The 18,597-nt window shown below is 36.5% G+C and overlaps 1 protein-coding gene and 1 long non-coding RNA gene across 8 annotated transcripts in view; one reads left to right on the forward strand and one right to left on the reverse strand.

The window, feature by feature from the left end:
* Positions 1-18,597, reverse strand: part of conu (Rho GTPase-activating protein conundrum) — a 203,797-nt gene that overhangs the window by 103,779 nt on the left and 81,421 nt on the right. The gene's annotated exons all lie outside the window — the stretch shown is intronic.
* On the forward strand, positions 353-1,876 carry LOC138912443 (uncharacterized). The gene is made up of 3 exons (XR_011417991.1): positions 353-719; positions 936-1,011; positions 1,456-1,876. It is a non-coding gene; the product is annotated as an uncharacterized lncRNA (long non-coding RNA).

Below are 18,597 nucleotides of genomic sequence, written 5' to 3' on the forward strand. Positions count from 1 at the left end.
CAGTAGACAAAGAAAAATTTGGAAATATTATGCCAATATTATAATATTATGGATATGCCATAAGCACATTTTAAAACCTTTTTAACAACATTAATAACAGAGAAATGGCAAAAGAAAGAATTAAAAAAAACAAATTTAATTTTGGGGGCCCTTTGGGGTTGTTTATTATTCTAATTTGTAGGTATATTGTATTCGCGCAAAAGTATGTAACAGGGAGAAGGAAGCGTTTCCGACCCTATAAAGTATACACTCATAAAAATTAATTTCTAAATTTTGGAAATCTCGCCATTGAATCGGCCTACCTTTGAAAATAGAAAAAAATTTCTTGTTATTAGAAAATTGTCCTTTGAATACAGAAAACCTTTCTTGATGGAAAAAATTCAAGAAAGAATTTTTCTTAAAAATAGAAAAATGAAAATCTCATATGTTTGTTTTGCCGTCGCAGCCAAAACATTTTTGTACGTATTTAAGGACAAAATCACCTTTGAATATATGAATGAAATGACCCTAGAATATAGGAAAGTAGCCATTGACTTCCTTCGGCTGCCGAATGTTAACGACAAGAAAACCGAAGTGGGACGAAGGGCCTACTCGGCCCGACTACTACCCGGCTACCGACTTCTCTGATCCCCCGAGCGTCAGTTGTGAAAAAAATTCGTGAGTGATGGACGTGATTTTCAAGCGGATAAGAGGTGAAGCCTTTTTCCGAATATTCAAAGGTATGTAAATATGTATATAATTTTTTGTATAGCGGGCGTACAATTGTATGTATGTAATTAAAGGATACATTTCATCTCTTTACCAAGCGTATACCAATTTAGGTGAATTGTTTTTTAGCTAAGAGCTACGTACATACATACATTTGTACATAAATTTGTGGGTGTACAGTTCTATAATAACTTTATCTTATTACTCGCATTTTATTTATTTTTCAGAGTGAAAATACCTGCAGTTGAATCAGCCAAATAATTTGTTTGTCGAAGCTGTAATTTTGTTTTAAAACCTTCTAAGGTAAGAAAAATATGTTGTATTTGTTTGACATACTTATGTATGCATGTAAATATCTATGCATGTACGCGGCTCACCCGATCTGAAACCCGATTTTCAACCCTTTCATATTCTGCTCCTCTCTCTCGCTCGCTTGACCTACGCGTAGCGACGTTTCTCTCTTCACCTTCTTAAAACTGACATGATCTGCCCTGCTTACATTCGGTCTCCCTTCGCGCAAAGGACTGTATGTAAATATATATGTATGTATGTACGTGTCTCTCCCGTTTGAAAATTCCCGTTTGAAAATTCGATTTTCAACCCTTCATTTTCTACCTGTCTTGCTCCTCTCTCTCGGTCGTCTGTCCAACGTGTTTGTATTTTGGCTATTATTAACATTACATTATTTCAAAAAAGTTGTTTATCTAAAAACAAATCATTGATATTCCAATAACTCTTTTTTTATAGATGAGGAAAGGCGAAGAAAATGGATCACCTTAGGTCATATGAAGTTCAACAGACCTTGGGTAATAATAATGTTTTCTTGAGTCAAAAATGTGTTATTTAAAAATGTTTAAATGTTAAGTTAAATGTTTTAAATGTAAATAAATATAATATGCAAACCAAGTTACATTTTATTTTTAGGGTTTCAGTGTTAATATAAAACTTCCTTTCAAGAAATATTATTTCTTAAATCAAGAAATAAAATTTCTTGAAAGGAAATTTAAACAAGAAAGAATTTTTCTTGTTTAAAAGGTGCCTTTCTAAAAAACCCTTTCTTGTTTTAAGAAATTTAATTTCTTGAAACAAGAAACAAACCACCTTTGAAACAAGAATCGCCTTTCTTGTTTTAAGAAATATTTTTTCTTGTTTTTATGGTGGCTTTCTAAAAAACCCTTTCTTGTTTTAAGAAATTTAATTTCTTAAAACAAGAAATATTTTTTCTTGTTTTAATGGTGCCTTTCAAAAAAACCATTTCTTGAAACAAAGGTGAGGTCGCCTTTGGCAAAAATTCAAGAAAGAATTTTCTAGATTTTAAGGAAATTCTTCGATTTTTTTTTATGAGTGTATATATTCTTGATCAGGGATACAAGCGGAGTCGATATAGCCGATTTAGTCCGTCTCACTGTGGGGCGCCTAGAACAAAAAGCCTGCCAAAATGTTTTTTTTTTTTTAAGATTTTCCAAAATGTTGCAATGCAACTTTAAAAACAATTGAATTCTCTATACACATCAAAAGGAAAGAGTGATCTGTGTTGAATGGTTCTCCCACTACAGATTTATAAAGTGGATTTTTCGAAATATAATTTTAGCCAATAAGAAAAAAAGGTATTTTTACACATCTTTGAAATTTTTCTGAAAGCGCCCAAGGGCCTAAGTTGTATATAAAACGATTGAAATTTTAAGAGCAACCAATTCTTAAAATATTAAAAAAAAAATAAAAATTTTAGATACATAATTACTATTTTTTTTTTAATTTTTTAAAAGTGGTCCAAAAAAAAAGGGATTTTTTTGATATCCTCCAAGGAAAGTAGTGTTACACCCTAGATCCCCGTTTAATTCTTTTTTTAAAAAAAAGTTTAGATATTTAACTACATATTCTGAAAAAATTAGCCTGCCCTTTTGTGCCTCTTCTGAGAAAACCGCAGTTTAAGTTAGCAAGAAATGTTCATAATTTGAAATATCGTCAGCCCTGGTTCATTCGCGCGCCCTTACATCATGAAGATATTTTACTTATGTGAAGGTATTGATGAAGATAATGATAAATTAATAAACAAATTTGGGTTTAAAATTTTAAATTATGTTATTTTACTAAAAATACATATATGAAGTAAATACCGGTTTCTACCAGTTTTTTTTTGAAAATATGCTATATTTCCTTGATTGATTCTATGACATCTATAAGATATCATTGACCAATTAAAAAAAAGGTAAGCATAGAGCTAAAATAATAAATAATGACTTAATCCCAATTTATATGAACCAATATTGAAATAGAACCGAGACATTCCCCTTTGTAATAAGCGTTTATATGGCAGCTATAAGATATAGTTGACCGATTTGAATAATTTTTTTTTTCAAAAATCAAGTTAAATTAAAAAAAAATATTGGGAAACTAAGAACCCTATAAGTAATTTATTTATATTTTTTTTCTTAAAAAAACAATTTATTTTTTCTTAAAAATTTTCTACAACAAAAAAATTTCACTAAAAAAATTCACCTTATGATTTTTTTTTACATATTTAATTGCCTTCAACAATGCCCCATCAAAAGATATTCGATATAGGGCTCCGCTGATTTAAGGCAGACTTTTGGCTTTTTCGCCCCACTGTGCGTCTGTCCGTATGAACGCTCAGATTTCGGAAACTACAAAAGCTAAAAGGTTGAGATTTCCCACACATATTCTGGGCTTCCTACGCAGCGCAAGTTTATTTCAGACCAGCGCCACGCCCTCTCTTACGCCCACAATCGCCCACTAACGATTTTTAAATTTGTCTGGCGTCCACACTTTTAAAGATTTTCGAGAAGTATATATGCAATTTTGTTGTGTATAAATTTATCTATCGAAATGTAGAAGACATTTTTTTAATTGGACCATTCATTAAAAAGATATATGCAATCAAAAAAATTGTCTATATCCATCTCCCTCGCACTCCCTTTAGCCGAATGACGGGTATAAGATAGTCGGGACACCAACCCGACTATAGCGTTCTCTCTTGTTATCTGTGATGAATGGTTCTCCCACTAAAGATTTTTAAAGTTGATATTTCGAAATAGAATTGTAGCCAAGAAAAAAATAGGAGGTATTTTTATACATCTTTGAAATTTTTCTGAAAGCGCCTAAGGGTTTAAATTCTATATGTAACGATTGAAATTTTAAATGCAACCAATTCTTAGAATATTAAAAACAAATAAAAATTTTAAGTGCATATTTACAATTTTTTTTTAATTTTTTAAAATTGGTCAAAAAAGTTCGGTTTTTTTGGATATTCTTGGACGTAAAGTAGTGTTATACCCTAGGTCCCCGTTTAATTCTTCTTTTAAAAAAAGTTTATATATTTAACTACAAGTTCTAAAAAATTAGCCTGCCCTTTTGTGCCTCTTCTGAGAAAACCGCAGTTTAAGTTAGCAAGAAATGTTCATAATTTGAAATATCGTCAGCCCTGGTTCATCCGAGCGCCCTTACATCATGAAGATATTTTACTTATGTGAAGGTATTGATGAAGATAATGATAAATTAAAAAACAAAATTGGGTTTTAAATTTAAAATTATGTTATTTTACTAATATATAAAAATATACCGAATCAAAAACGAAAACCGAAAACTTGTGGCTATAATCTTTTATTGGGCAACTGCGAAAGCGAAGACGAGAAAATAATGCGTGTGGTCGAGATAACTAAATCTCAACGATTAAACGACTATATTTTTACAAAGTTCATAGAGCCCAGCTTAACGACAGTTGACGAAGACAGGGCGAATTCGCAGAGAGCGAGAGAGAACTTTATTGTGCACCCGCCTTCGTCCTAAACTAACTTACACTAAACTTCAAACTTCAAGTAACAAATTCAAAAATCTCTCAACACCAGCCCCGTTGAACGCTTCAGGCTTCAACTAATGGGAAACGGCGCCAATTGATGGATGGCCCGCAGAAAAACGCCTCCTCCGCTCGTCCTAACGTCGACGACCCTGACCATGCCGTTCTCCCCTGCGGGCCAGGCGATGATTCTCCCCAGGAGCCATTGTTGGGGCGGAAGGTTATCCTCGGCCAAGACGACGAGATCTCCCTCATTGATGTTCGGCTGCTGGTGCCACTTGCCCCGAATTTGTAGGCCCAGGACATATTCCGGGGACCATCGCCATCGGAACATTTGCCTGACTGACGAGACAAGCCGCCATCGCCGTAAGCAGTTGAGACCCTCCTGGTCCGTGGTCCGGAGTGCGCGTGTGGCGAGCAGCGGCCCGCCTGTCAGCAGGTGCCCGGGAGTCAGCGCCTCTCCGTCGCTTGGGTCTTGGCTGATCGCTCCGAGCGGGCGGGAGTTCATCACCGCCTCGATTCCGACGAGCACTGTCGCCATTTTTTCATGCGCTTAGGAGCGCCCGTAGGAGTAGGTTCTTGGTAGTTCTGACACCTGCCTCCCACAGTCCGCCCATGTGCGGAGCCCGAGGCGGTGTGAATGCAAACTCGCATCCGCTTATTGATGAGAATTCGCCTTGGACGCGAAATAAATAAAGAGCGCAATGTAGGACTTATACGGAGGCCTACCACGAATATTCAGTGTTGTATAGACAGGAGTACAAAAATCAACACCACATATAGCACACACATATCTGCGGGTAAATTTCCCATAATTTGTGTCAACAGTCGAGGCTTGCACTTGAAGCAGCGAATACATGATAGAACTGTCTGACTGCAGACCTCCTGAGCGTTTACGATCTCAATTCGCTGTCGAAGGAGACTCACAAGTGATCGTGGACCAACATGAAAATTTGATTGGTGCAGGTGCCGAACATAGCTCTGCACAAATTGGGAGCGTTTCGTCAACAACAATGAAAACTTGGCATCGTATGATTTAGGAGCGTTAGCTAGTCGTTTTCCATCTCGCAACAACGAAAAGTGAGACCTAGTCCCCTTGTCTGCATGAATGAATGGATTCAATCGCTGAAGACTTGGGCCAACTCTGGAGCCTTTAAGGACTTTTTCCCTTTCTTCGTGATACTCGTGTTTTTGTAATACCTCGACAATTTTTAAAAAGGCTTCATTATATTCAATGGGTGACAAAGTTTTTTCAAATACTTTACTTTTGTCTTTGCGTTTTCTAATGAAGCGGAACATATTAACGAATACCCTAAGTAGTTTAAGGTGTGACGAACATCTACTAAGTCCGAATTTTGTACAGCAGCGGTCAGCCCGACCGCAGTATTTCTCGATTCTTGTAGTAGGACTTGTTCATCTAGGACAAAGTGTGCATGTTGGGCCAGTTTTCTTCTCCTTCCTTTAGAAACGCTGGTCCAGTAAGCCATATCGACTGTATGATTTCATGGACGTCACAACCTCTTGATACAATATCTGCTAGGTTCTGTTTCTTTGGGACCACCACCTGACCACTCTTGAATCTCCGCAACTCTATTCGATACAAATGTGGACAACGAAGACGGATGAGACCGGATCCAATGAAGCGTAACTTCAGAATCCGAGCAATAAAAAATTCGTTCGATAGGTACCTTTAATAGGGACTTGATTCTGTGACACAGATTTGCGAGAAGGTGAGCGGCACATAACTCAAGTCTTGGAAGCGTCTTACTATTGAGCGGCGCTACTTTTGACTTTGAAGTCTGCGAATGTAGACGCAAGCTCCATAAGCTCAAACAGCTTCGATGTCATGTTCCATTTGTCGCTCGGGGACCCATGACAGAATTGTCAATTTGAAACTTAAAGGCATCTTTGTTGGGCAACCACGATGTTCCTAACGCCTTAGTAGACTCTGAGTCCGAGATGGGTATGGATTTAGCTGTGCTCTCAGATGCGGTGACGTCAGGTGAGTTTGAAAACCAACCTACAGTTTGAAGAACCTGAGATCCTTCAAACTTAATAGTCCTTAACTTCTCTACGCATGTAGCACCAGTCAACATGTCATCGACATAAAAGTCGGATCCAATAACTTCAGCAACTCTAGGAAAAGAAAGTTTGGCAGACTCGCTTAACCTTTTTAAGAACCGAATCGCCAGAAATGGGGCTGGTCCAGTCCCATATGTTATGGTGTTGAGCTTATATAATCTCAAGGACTCAGAAAGGTCTCTTCTCCACACTATAAGTTGAAACTGCCTATACGCTTCCCTTACCATCACTTGGCGATACATTTTCTATACTTCGGAAGTATCGTTGAGTACAACTCATCTTGAAATTAATCAGTTTAATTTGTTATTTGTTGTGTATGTTTGATTACACTGTGCAGCATTTTTAGTGCTTTTAAAATTTACCTCGATGGATGCTATATTTTTGGATTCGTTACGAATTCCCAAGTTAAACTGAGTTTTCCAAAAAGTTCCCCGACGCAAGGATTCTTAGCAAAAGGACCTCAAAGTTCGAAAAATGCTGAAATTGGCCAACTTTGCGGAGCTCTCAGAGGCAAATGGATGCATGGTTTGATTCGATGTTAAAGTTTTTTAAAAGATACACCCTTTATCTTTTAAACCCCATAATTAAAAAATTTTTAAGATTTTTTTTAAGGCAGAAACAAATTCTAGAAAACATAGTCAAAAAACATAAAAGTATACAGCTGCGGTCAAAATGGTAGTAGTGTTGCCGCCCTGTGTATTTAAAAGTTTGTTGTTGTAATTGATCTTTTCCTGGTAATATTGTATTGATTATAATTTTACTATTAGACTAATTGGATAAGAAAAAATTACAACATGAAACTTTTAAAAACACAAGGCGGCAACACTGCTACTATTTTGACCGCAGCTGTATGTTTTTCAGTTGTTTTTTGGAATTTATTTCTGCTTGAAAAAAATCCTAAAATTATTTTATGTATTGTATTTGGATATTCTTTTTTTCGCTCATTTGTTTGTTATAATTTTCTATAGGCGCTTGTAACTGCTAATTTTCACGCATGTACATCTTTGATCTTTGGTGCACAGAAGAGGGCAAAAATGCAGATAAAACTCGAAGAGTGACAACTTTGGTAGAAGAAAGCATTAAGTACAAGGGATACGCAGTTGACATGATAAAACTTAAGAGCTGCATTAGTTATATTTGCAAAAAAATTATTGTTTTTTGGATTAAATACAAGCGTATTAAGAGTTTAATTGTTCAATATCACTCTAATTGGCTAAACACTATTGAAACAATTATAATTGAGCCTCCTCATCGAAGGGTTTCAAATGCTGAACGTGGACGACCCAAAATTGATTTTGCCGAGTCCTCAAAAAGGACAAAACGTCGTCGGCTAGCCCTGCTGGAAACACATGATGAGTCTGCAGCTTCTAGATACCCGAGAGACATAACAGTAGCTGAAACATATGCAGAAGTCGAGCTGCAGAGTCTACTAGACAACACAGCTTTAAATTTTACAGCTCCAAAAAACTCTAATTCAAAATTTTCTTGATGGCACAGAGGACACATTAAAATTAATTGGAAAATGGGGATTTGATGGCAGTACTGGGCACAGTGAATACAAGCAAAAGTTTTCAAACTGTAATGACGATGATAGAAGTCTATTTGTAACGTCGTACGTCCCACTTCAGCTAATAACTGAAAGTAACTCCAAAATAATATGGAAAAATCCCAGACCGTCATCTACACGGTATTGTAGGCCAATCAGGCTTCAATTTAAAAAGGAAACAGCCATACTATCCGTTGAAGAAGAAGTCTACTTCAAAAATAAAATACAAAACTTAATGCCAACCGAATTTCAAATTCCCGATAAAAAATTATTAATAAATCATGGCCTGCACCTTACTATGGTGGATGGTAAAGTGTGCAACGCGTTAAGCAACACGTCGTCTATGAAATGCTTTATTTGCGGTGCGAAACCCACCAAAATGAACTATTTGGAAAAATGTCTCAAAAAAAATGTTAATAAAAAGTATTATGAATTTGGCAGAACAAGAGACGGAGGCAGAGGAACTTCCAACGATGGAAATACAGCCAGGACATTTTTTGGTAGCCCGAGAGTGGCATCTGATATCACAGGCATTGATAAAGAAGTAATAACCCGATGCGCAACGATATTGCAAGCCTTAGCATCAGGATATTCCATTAATGCTACAAAATTTGAAAGCTATGCGTTGGATACTGCTAAGAAGTTGATAAAAATATATCCATGGTACTATCTTCCAGCAACAGTGCATAAATTTTTAATTCATGGTGCGAAAGTGATCGAGCACTTAAGAGAACAATCGCTGTCAATTGGAGAGCTCTCAGAAGAAGCTGCGGAGTCGAACAACAAAGAAATAAAGAAGTGCCGGCTGCAACATACTAGGAAGATGTCTCGCATTCTGACAAATACAGATTTAATTAATACACTTCTGTTGCGTTCAGATCCTTTTATAACAAGTCAAAGAAAACTACCAAGGAAAGACAAATCAAGATTGCTTATCTCTACATTTGAATTATTAGAAGATATTTGTTAATTTTTGTTTTTGTTTCTTTTTGTACTGAAATTAAAATCTAAAAGATTTTGTTTTTATTTTTTATGATTTAAATACATTTAAAGAACTAGAGAACCTCATTTGTTTATATTTCGAAAAGCTTGTGGAGAGGGGGAGAGGAGTTACACTTTCACAAATTTATACTGAAGATAATTTAAATATACATATCTTGGATGCTAATAATGAAAATTTAGCACTGTAACTTCACTGGAAGTATCTTTGCGCACCATCGCCATATAAGCCATACTAGGGTGCTATGTGAGCTATAGGATAGAGTCTTCCGATGTTGTTAATTTTTTTACTCCATATTCTCAATATTTTTTTTTGATTTTTGAGGAAAATTTCATAACGATATCTCAACGGGAAGTATTTATGGCCGCGGCCCCATACAAGCCCAACCAGTGTGCATTGTGACCCTTTCGCATACAATTCAGGCATAATGAAGCAGATTTTACAAAGTCAAACCTTTGGACCACAGTTCGCTAGGATATGGTCGTCCGCATTGCAATAGCTACAACCTTGCTGGGATTTACTGTTGGACGAAGAACAAGTAAATGAGCTACGATGGCTTGCTCGACGTAACTTTATTTTGCTTGGGTTTCGGCGATTTAACATTTTTTTCAAAATCGGACCAAAGAGGTAATTTTTCATAATCTAACTGTTCTTTCCATTTTTGTTTGGTCACTGGGTCGACTCAGTTTAAGACAAGATAGATCAACATTGCATTTGAAATCTTGGTGTCGTCTCCTATCGATAACAAAGAACCGTATATCGAGGACACGGTATCGATAAGATTTCTTAGAGACGACGCTGACTGATGCGATATTTTCGGAAGACTAAGCAATGTTGAATATTATTTATAAAAGTTAAACATTCGTTATCATGCACTTTTTTTAAGCTGACCATAGCCTTCTCATAATTGCTCTCTGAGGCCTTGATAGTCCCCAAAGCTTCACCAGAAAGACAAGAGATTAAGTGATTGCATTTTTCAATAACGGGAATGTTATCGTCTTGATGAACGAGAGTCTCGAAAAAGCTTATGAAATTTTTAAACTCCGAGTATTTGCCGCTGAATTTCGGCAATGCCAAATTCGGAAGTCGAGCTCGAGTTGGGGCTACAGAAGTTGACTCAAGAGTTTTGGCTTCGCTACCTGTCTTCAAGGCCGACAATACTTTTGCCTTGGTTGTTATTGAAAGCTCTTCCAACTCTTCTCCAAAATCATCGCCATCATCTAAATCTTTTCTTGTAATTGATTAGCCTTGTTAATTACATCATTTAGGCCCGTTTTCTCGTCCGTCCTGCAAAATAAAATTTAGCTAATGGAAGGATAAATTTATCCAGGCGGCAAATCGGTTTTTGTTTTCTCGTCCGTCATTTAAAACCACATCAGAAGAAATAACTAATTGTCAAAAAATAGTCGAAAAACTATCGAAAAATACCATAAAACAGTAACAGCTGATGATATAAACAAAATTTCAAACTAATAAAAAAACAATGTCGGGAGAAAGAAAAAAGAGAGAAAAGTAAAAATTATACCGATGAACAGGAGACAATTCTTGTAGAATCTGTGTCTTCAGAATCGCCTCCGGGAGATTGAATTCTTACATGCATGCAATCTATGGCTCCTATGACTTTCATAAACTTGGCTATTTTAATTTTTTAATACACCGGTACTTCATAAATTGTTTTGAAAAAGACGCTATAGGAAAAGAAATTCCTTAACAACTCGACTGGCTGTGGCCACGCTAACACCACAAAAATCGCCCACAGTTATAATAAAACTGCCACTTCCGTAGAGCTACTAGAAGCTTAACCCATAGCTGTATTATGTTTTTGATTATATCGAATTAGTTAAATCAAATGAATGCACTAACTTCTTTACTTTAGATTCAAGTCGCAAAACCATATTTTGCAAAACAAATAACGCCGTGCTTTTACACAAGCGAAACCTTTTATCAAATTCTTTATCACTGTAATGTTATGTAATGTAAAAGTAACTTCTGTGGTCTTGATATCTGCGACGATAGGTTCGAGCTTCAGGCAATTCGACGATATCCCACAAAGTATGAAGATAAATCGCTCGGGAATTCATTTGAAAATAAATAGGATGACTTTAACAATTTTGATTTATATTTAACTGTAAATTCAATCAGCAGTTTTTTAAATGAAGAGTGGAACCAGATTGACAACGCTCGAATGTCTGGCAACACTTGCTCACAAATCCAACCACACAAATTTGAGCGAGACAAAATTTGTCGCTACCTGCGCTAACATAAAGACGAGTAAACCATTTTTTGTTTATCGCTCCGTTGTCCCGGCAGGCAAACTAAGGTACGGACGAGAAAACGACCCATAAATTTTCTAGCCTAGAATTTAATTCGTCTTCCAGAATCGGAATCTGGCCGGCTTCTAGCCGATTATTTAATCGGCGGATGCTATTTACTGGCTTTTTGAGAACTTAAGAACATTATTGTGTCATTTAAACGGAATTGAAGTGCTCTTTCCATAGGTGCCAAAATGTTTATATTATAAGTTCAAAATATAAGTACAGTTAACATTCAAATTTGTGAAAATACTTTTGACTAGGGTTGTATAAAAATGTTCTCAGTAATTATTCACAACGAAAGCGAGGAAAATATTTAATTGAATAATAAGTCACGTAGAATCAAATTAATAGTGGATGCAAGTGACGGCAAATCAGTCTACCTGACCGAATGCAGGGTAGCGCGTCACTTAACGGTCAGCTAATCGTCAGCGCGCCAAACCAAAAATCATACAACAATAACAACGTTGCTAGCGGCAGTCAAGCGAAAGCGGAAAACTACACCGCTGCAGCTGCTTGTATATGAGGGCTTATGTATTGGTTATGTATAGCAGCTGGGATAAACTTTCCCAACTGTTAATTTTTTCGACTTTTAACACAATGTAGTGGGGGCGGCAGTGATAATAATTTTCGTAAGAAAACACAAATTAAATGTTGCATTCAAGGGCGGTTCAAATGGGTTTAGGGTCAGGTTACTTGTGCAGGGCTCTAGTAGCAACAGTCGAAGCAGCAGCTAGCAAAACTTTCTGGAAGTTGTTATTGCTTCTGCTGCTGCTGTTGAAAAATTAAAAGTCAAAGCAAAAGCAAAAACAAATTGTGCCTAGAATAATTAGGTTATGTTTACAGGGGACCGGAAAAAAATAAAAATTCGTCACATATGTATAAAGAAAAAACCATTCAATTTGTTTAATGTACGCTTAGCATCAACTGAAGAGCTCTTGGTCATCCTTGCTTAAAGAATTCGTGGTATTTTGAGTATTTTTTTTTAATTTGATTAGCTTTTGTTTCTTAGCCAAGAAAACAACATCAGTGAATAGATAGGAGGAAAGTTAGTTTCTTTTGGTGCTAAAAACATGTTCTCAAAAGTTAATTATATGCATACTATGCAACGGCTTTAATAAATTGTTGTTGCTTTTCAAATGAAAGCAAAAGCAGGCTGCTTAGACTTTTGCTTTTGCTTCCATTGCGACTTCCGATATTTTCAACAGCAGCAGCAGAAGCCATATCAACTTCCAGAAAGCTAGCTGCTGCTTTGACTGCTACCGACTGAAAGCAACAGCACAGCAGCAGCTAAAAATCAGAAAGCAACGACTTGCTTTTGCTTTGACAGTCGTCAGTGCGCGGATTTTACGTTTGCTTCGACTGCGACTGCGACTTTTTTAGAAGCAGCAGCAAAAGCAAGTTTTTTAAACACTAGTATATTGTATTCGTGCAAAAGTATGTAACAGCTATTAGGAAGCGTTTCAGACCCTATAAAGTATATATATTCTTGATCAGGGTCACTAGCCGAGTCGATCTAGCCATGTCGTCTGTCCGTCCGTCTGTCTGTATGAACGCTGAGATCTCGGCAGCTACTAGTTAGAGGGTTGAGATTTGCCACACATATTATTGGGCTTCCTACGCAGCGCAAGTTTATTTCAGCCGAGTGCCACGCCCCCTCTAACGCCCACAATCGCCCACTAACAAAAATGTATCTGGCGCCTACACCTTAAAAGATTTCCGAGAAGTATAAATGCAATTTTGTTCTGAAATTTTCAAATCGGGCCATTCATTAAAAAGTTATGCGCCGTCAGAAAAATTGTATGTATCCATCTCCCTTTAGCTGAGCGACGCACTGTGGGGCGCCTAGAACAAAAAGCCTGCCAAAATGGTTTTTTTTTAAGATTTTTCAAAATGTTGCAATGCAACTTTAAAAACAATTGAATTCTCTATACAAATCAAAAGAAAAGAGTGATCTGTGATGAATGGTTTTCCCACTACAGATTTATAAAGTGGATTTTTCGAAACATAATTTTAGCCAATAAGAAAAAAAGGTATTTTTACACATCTTTGAAATTTTTCTGAAAGCGCCCAAGGGCCTAAGTTGTATATGTAACGATTGAAATTTTAAGAGCAACGAATTCTTAAAATATTAAAAAAACAATACTAATTTTAGATACATAATTACTATTTTTTTTAAATTTTTTAAAAGGGGTCCAAAAAAATTAGGATTTTTTGGATATTTTTGGACGTAAAGTAGTGTTACACCCTAGATCCCCGTTTAATTCTCTTTTTTTTTAAAGTTTAGATATTTAACTACATTTTTTGAAAAAATTAGCCTGCCCTTTTGTGCCTCTTCTGAGAAAACCGCAGTTTAAGTTAGCAAGAAATGTTCATAATTTCAAATATCGTCAGCCCTGGTTATCCGCGCGCCCTAACATCATGAAGATATTTTACTTATGTTTCTACCAGTTTTTTTTTGAAAATATGCTATATTTCCTTGATTGATTCTATGACATCTATAAGATATCTTTGACCAAGGTAAGCATAGAGCTAAAATGATAAATAATGCCTTAATCCCAATTTATATGAACCAATATTGAAATAGAACCGAGACATTCTCCTTTGTAATAAGCGTTTATATGGCAGCTATAAGTTATAGTTGACCGATTTGAATAATTTTTTTTTTCAAAAATCAAGTTAAATTAAAAAAAAACATTGGGAAACTTAGAACCCTATAACTAAATTATTTATATTTTTTTTCTTAAAAAAACAATTTTTTTTTCTTAAAAATTTTCTACAACAAAAAATGTCATTAAAAAAATTCACCTTATGATGTTTTTTTACATATTTAATTGCCTTTAAGAATGCCCCATCAAAAGATATTTGCTATAGGGCTCCGCTGATTTAAGGCAGACTTTTGGCTTTTTCGCCCCACTGTGCGACGGGTATTAGATAGTCGACTATAGCGTTCCCTATTGTTATACCCTTGTAGAGGGTATTATAATTTCAGTCAGATGTTTGCAACGAGTGAAGGAGACGTTTCCCACCACATAAAGTATATATATTCTTGATCAGGACCAATAGCCGAGTCTATCTAGCCATGTCCGTCTGTCCGTCTGTCCGTCTGTCTGTCCGTCCGTCTGTCCGTCTGTCCGTTTCTATGCGAACTAGTCTCTCAGTTTTCAAGCTATCGCGATGAAACTTTCCCGAAAGTCTTCTTTCTATTGCAGGTAGTACATATGTCGGAGCGAGCCGGATCGGACCACTATATCTTAAGGCTTCCATAGGAATATTCAAACAAATATAAGAAAATTCATTGTAGCTTTGTAGGAAGTAGGCGTTTTGATTCTTGACTACTTATGTATAAACAAAATTAAAATAGATACGCTGAATCTGGAATCCCTGGAACTGCACTGAGTAAGCATTACTTTATCTGCAAGGGTATATAAGCTTCGGCTGGCCGAAGTTAGCTTCCTTTCTTGTTTTTCATTGAATTCAAAAGTAATTAATTGTTTTTTTCATTCACACAAAAAAATTTGCTTGGTAAAATTGACCAACAAAGATAGTTACGTAACTATTAAAATAGTTACGTGTATTTTGTTTTTGCTTTGGGTTTGTGTCTTTGCTAATTGTGTGTATTTTGTTGTTGTGAAATGACTATTTACTTAGTAGAATTGACAATTTTGCTGCTTGGGGCCTGTTTGACAATTATTACAGTTGATTTTACCAAGTTTTTTTTTTGTGTGTTGGTATTATTTATCGAAAAGTAACGCAACGCTATTTCCTTCCTTCTTGGCATTACTTTTTTTTATATATATTTTATTTAACTTTTATTGGCATTACTTTTTCAAAAGTAAGTCATTACTTAGAATTTATTTTGTAGTGCTTATGAATTTACTAATTCAGTGTTTCATTGGGCACAACTCTGCCCGCAACACATTTGTCACACTGCCTGAGTAGATTGGGCATATTAGTAAGAAATTGAACTGCCTCATCAGGCAAATCAACACAATCTGTGTGAAATGTAACAAAGGGAAGCAGAGTTCGCAAATAACTACACTATGCAGCATCAAAAATAAACCTCGATGAATGCTATATTTTTGGATTCGTTACGAATTCCCAAGTTAAACTGCGTTTTCCAAAGATTTTCCCTACGCAAGGATTCTTAGCAAAAGGACCTCAAAGTTTGAAAAATGCTGAAATTGACCAACTTTGCGGAGCTCTCAGAGACAAATGGATGCATGGCTTGGTTCGAAGTTAAAGTTTTTTAAAAGATACACCCTTTATCTTTCAAACCCCATACATAAAATAATTTTAGGATTTTTTTTAAGGCAGAAATAAATTCCAAAAAACATGTCAAAAAACTGAAAAACATACAGCTGCGGTCAAAATAGTAGCAGTGTTGCCGCCTTGTGTTTTTAAAAGTTTGATGTTGCAATTTTTTCTTATCCAATTAGTCTAATAGTAAAATTATAATCAATACAATATTATCAGGAAAAGATCAATTACAACAACAAACACTACTACCATTTTGACCGCAGCTGTATACTTTTATGTTTTTTGACTATGTTTTCTAGAATTTGTTTCTGCCTTAAAAAAAATCTTAAAAATTTTTTAAGTATGGGGTTTAAAAGATAAAGGGTGTATCTTTTAAAAAACTTTAACATCGAATCAAACCATGCATCCATTTGCCTCTGAGAGCTCCGCAAAGTTGGTCAATTTCAGCATTTTTCGAACTTTGAGGTCCTTTTGCTAAGAATCCTTGCGTCGGGGAACTTTTTGGAAAACGCAGTTTAACTTGGGAATTCGTAACGAATCCAAAAATATAGCATCCATCGAGGTAAATTTAAAAAGCACTAAAAATGCTGCACAGTGCTATTAGCGCTTATTTCTGAAACTGTCTTGTTACTCACAAAATAGAAAAAATCTAGAATTTTCTATCAGTCTCGGACATAAAACAGTTATATTTTCTTCAAAAGTGTTTTCTGTTGACTGTTTTTGTCGGACACAAACCTTATTTCTGTCTCTCAATAACAGAAAAAAATCAGACTTAAGAATAAGTGTTTTAAAATGAAAAAACAAAACCTATAACTGTCTCAGAATAAGTGTCTTTTTTGATTGTGTGCGAGTATACGGGTACATTTAGCAAAGCCATCATCTTCTGAAGAATTCATGGTTTTTGATTCCGCTTTTTATGATCCGGATACTTATCCAATATTAAATTTATCCAGGAGTACAATTAGGAAAGACATCATCTTCTGAGGAATTCGCAGTTTTTCAGCACTAAAATTAGTACTGACTTGAGTTATAATGTGTCCACAGAATCGATACAAAAACAAGAGAGAACGCTATAGTCGGGTGCCCCGACTATCAGATACCCGTTACTCAGCTAAAGGAAGTGCGAGGGAGATGGAGATAGAAAACTTTGATCGGGCATAACTTTTTAACGAATGGTCCGATTTGAAATTCTACATTTCGATAGGTATTGATGAACACCATAACACTGCATTTTTACTTTCCTAAAATTATGAAAGGTGTAGGCACCAGACACCTTTTAAAATCCTTTGTGGGCGATTGTGGGCGTTAGAGGGGGCGTGGCCCTCGGCTGAAATAAACTTGCGCTGCGTAGGATGCAAAAGAATATGTGTGGGAAATCCCAAAGTTCTAGCTTTTGTAGATCTCAGCGTTCATACGGACGGACAGACGGACATGGCTATATCGACTCGGCTAGTGACCCTGATCAAGAATATATATACTTTATAGGGTCGGAAACGCTTCCTTCTCCCTGTTACATACTTTTGCACGAATACAATATACCCTTTTACTCTACGAGTAACGGGTGACTATCGCACGCGAATGTAGAACCCAGTGCCAAAATTTTTCAATATTAATTCCTAAAGGAAATCGTTTTGTAAAATCTGCATTACGTTAATTGCCACGCAGGACCGTGCGCGCCGGTCTGCCTGCTACGGCAGATAATTTGGTTGATCAATGGACGACGCGAGTGCAGTGCTGTTGTGCCACGATGCACGCGATGTTTCCGATATAAGACACGGTTAATGTCCCAAATAATGAGAAATCTGTCTTTTGACCGTGCATCTATTCGACCCAATCAAGGTATCGCAAGGGGTAAGTGGCAAGGCAGCTCTAAAATTGTATGTCGCAGTATTCATATTTTTTTCCACGAAAGCGGTTTTCCTAGAGCAGATTTGTTGGGCGATGCGGTCCACTCAAACGACTGTATTGCGACAATGCAACCAGTTTTGACGGTTCCGCAAGGATCCTGAAGAAATGGCCTCTGATGTCCCGACGTAGCGGAACACATTGAGAACATACTTTATCCATCACCAGGTTGAGTTCGTGTTCATTACGTCCCGGACCCTCCATTTTGGTGGCCTATGGGGGGCGGCCGTCTAGTCCGCTAAGAATCTGTTTTTGAAGTCCGTTGGAAATGCCTTGGTCAATAAGGACGAAGTCCAAACGATTATAGTTGAAGTTGAAGCGGTGCAGCAAAGAGTCAAGTGGACAAAGGAATCGGCCAACCTTCGACCAGGAACTATCGTCGTCATTGAAGCCACAGTAGTGGCTGTTAGGCAGAGTCACGTCACGTTGCTCTAGTAGACACCAAACAAGGCGTGTACAAACGCACAGTGGCGCCTTGGGCCTTGGACAAAAAAACGTGCAACAAATCAATTTTTCGACTTTGTCCTAGAAAGTTGCGACCCATACCAATCGACAGGTATTGATCCACTATTACAAATATTTTTCAATCAAAATATTTTTGTAAAATATAATCCCCTTCAAAGTTGACCGATTTTTCACTTATAAAAAAAAACACACACAGTTTTAGGTAATATTTTGCACGTCCGGGGGGTATATCTTAAAAACTAGGTATCGAATCGCTTTGCTTCTGTTTTCCACTGATACACTGGTAGGCATAATTATTTTGACAGAATTTAGAGGTTAATCTCATATTTTGAACTTATAATAGAAACATTTTGGTACCTATAGAAAGAGCAGTTCAATTCCGTTTAAATGGCACTTTTAGCGCCTGCACTTGAGTCCCTAAGATGTCAACAGCAGCCACAGCCAGCGCCAGCTCAAACCCCGCTACCTGCCGTTCCAGCATTCTATTTTTACTAACCCTAGCCTA

Source organism: Drosophila takahashii, chromosome 2R (assembly GCF_030179915.1).
Source record: "Drosophila takahashii strain IR98-3 E-12201 chromosome 2R, DtakHiC1v2, whole genome shotgun sequence".
NCBI lineage: Eukaryota > Metazoa > Arthropoda > Insecta > Diptera > Drosophilidae > Drosophila > Drosophila takahashii.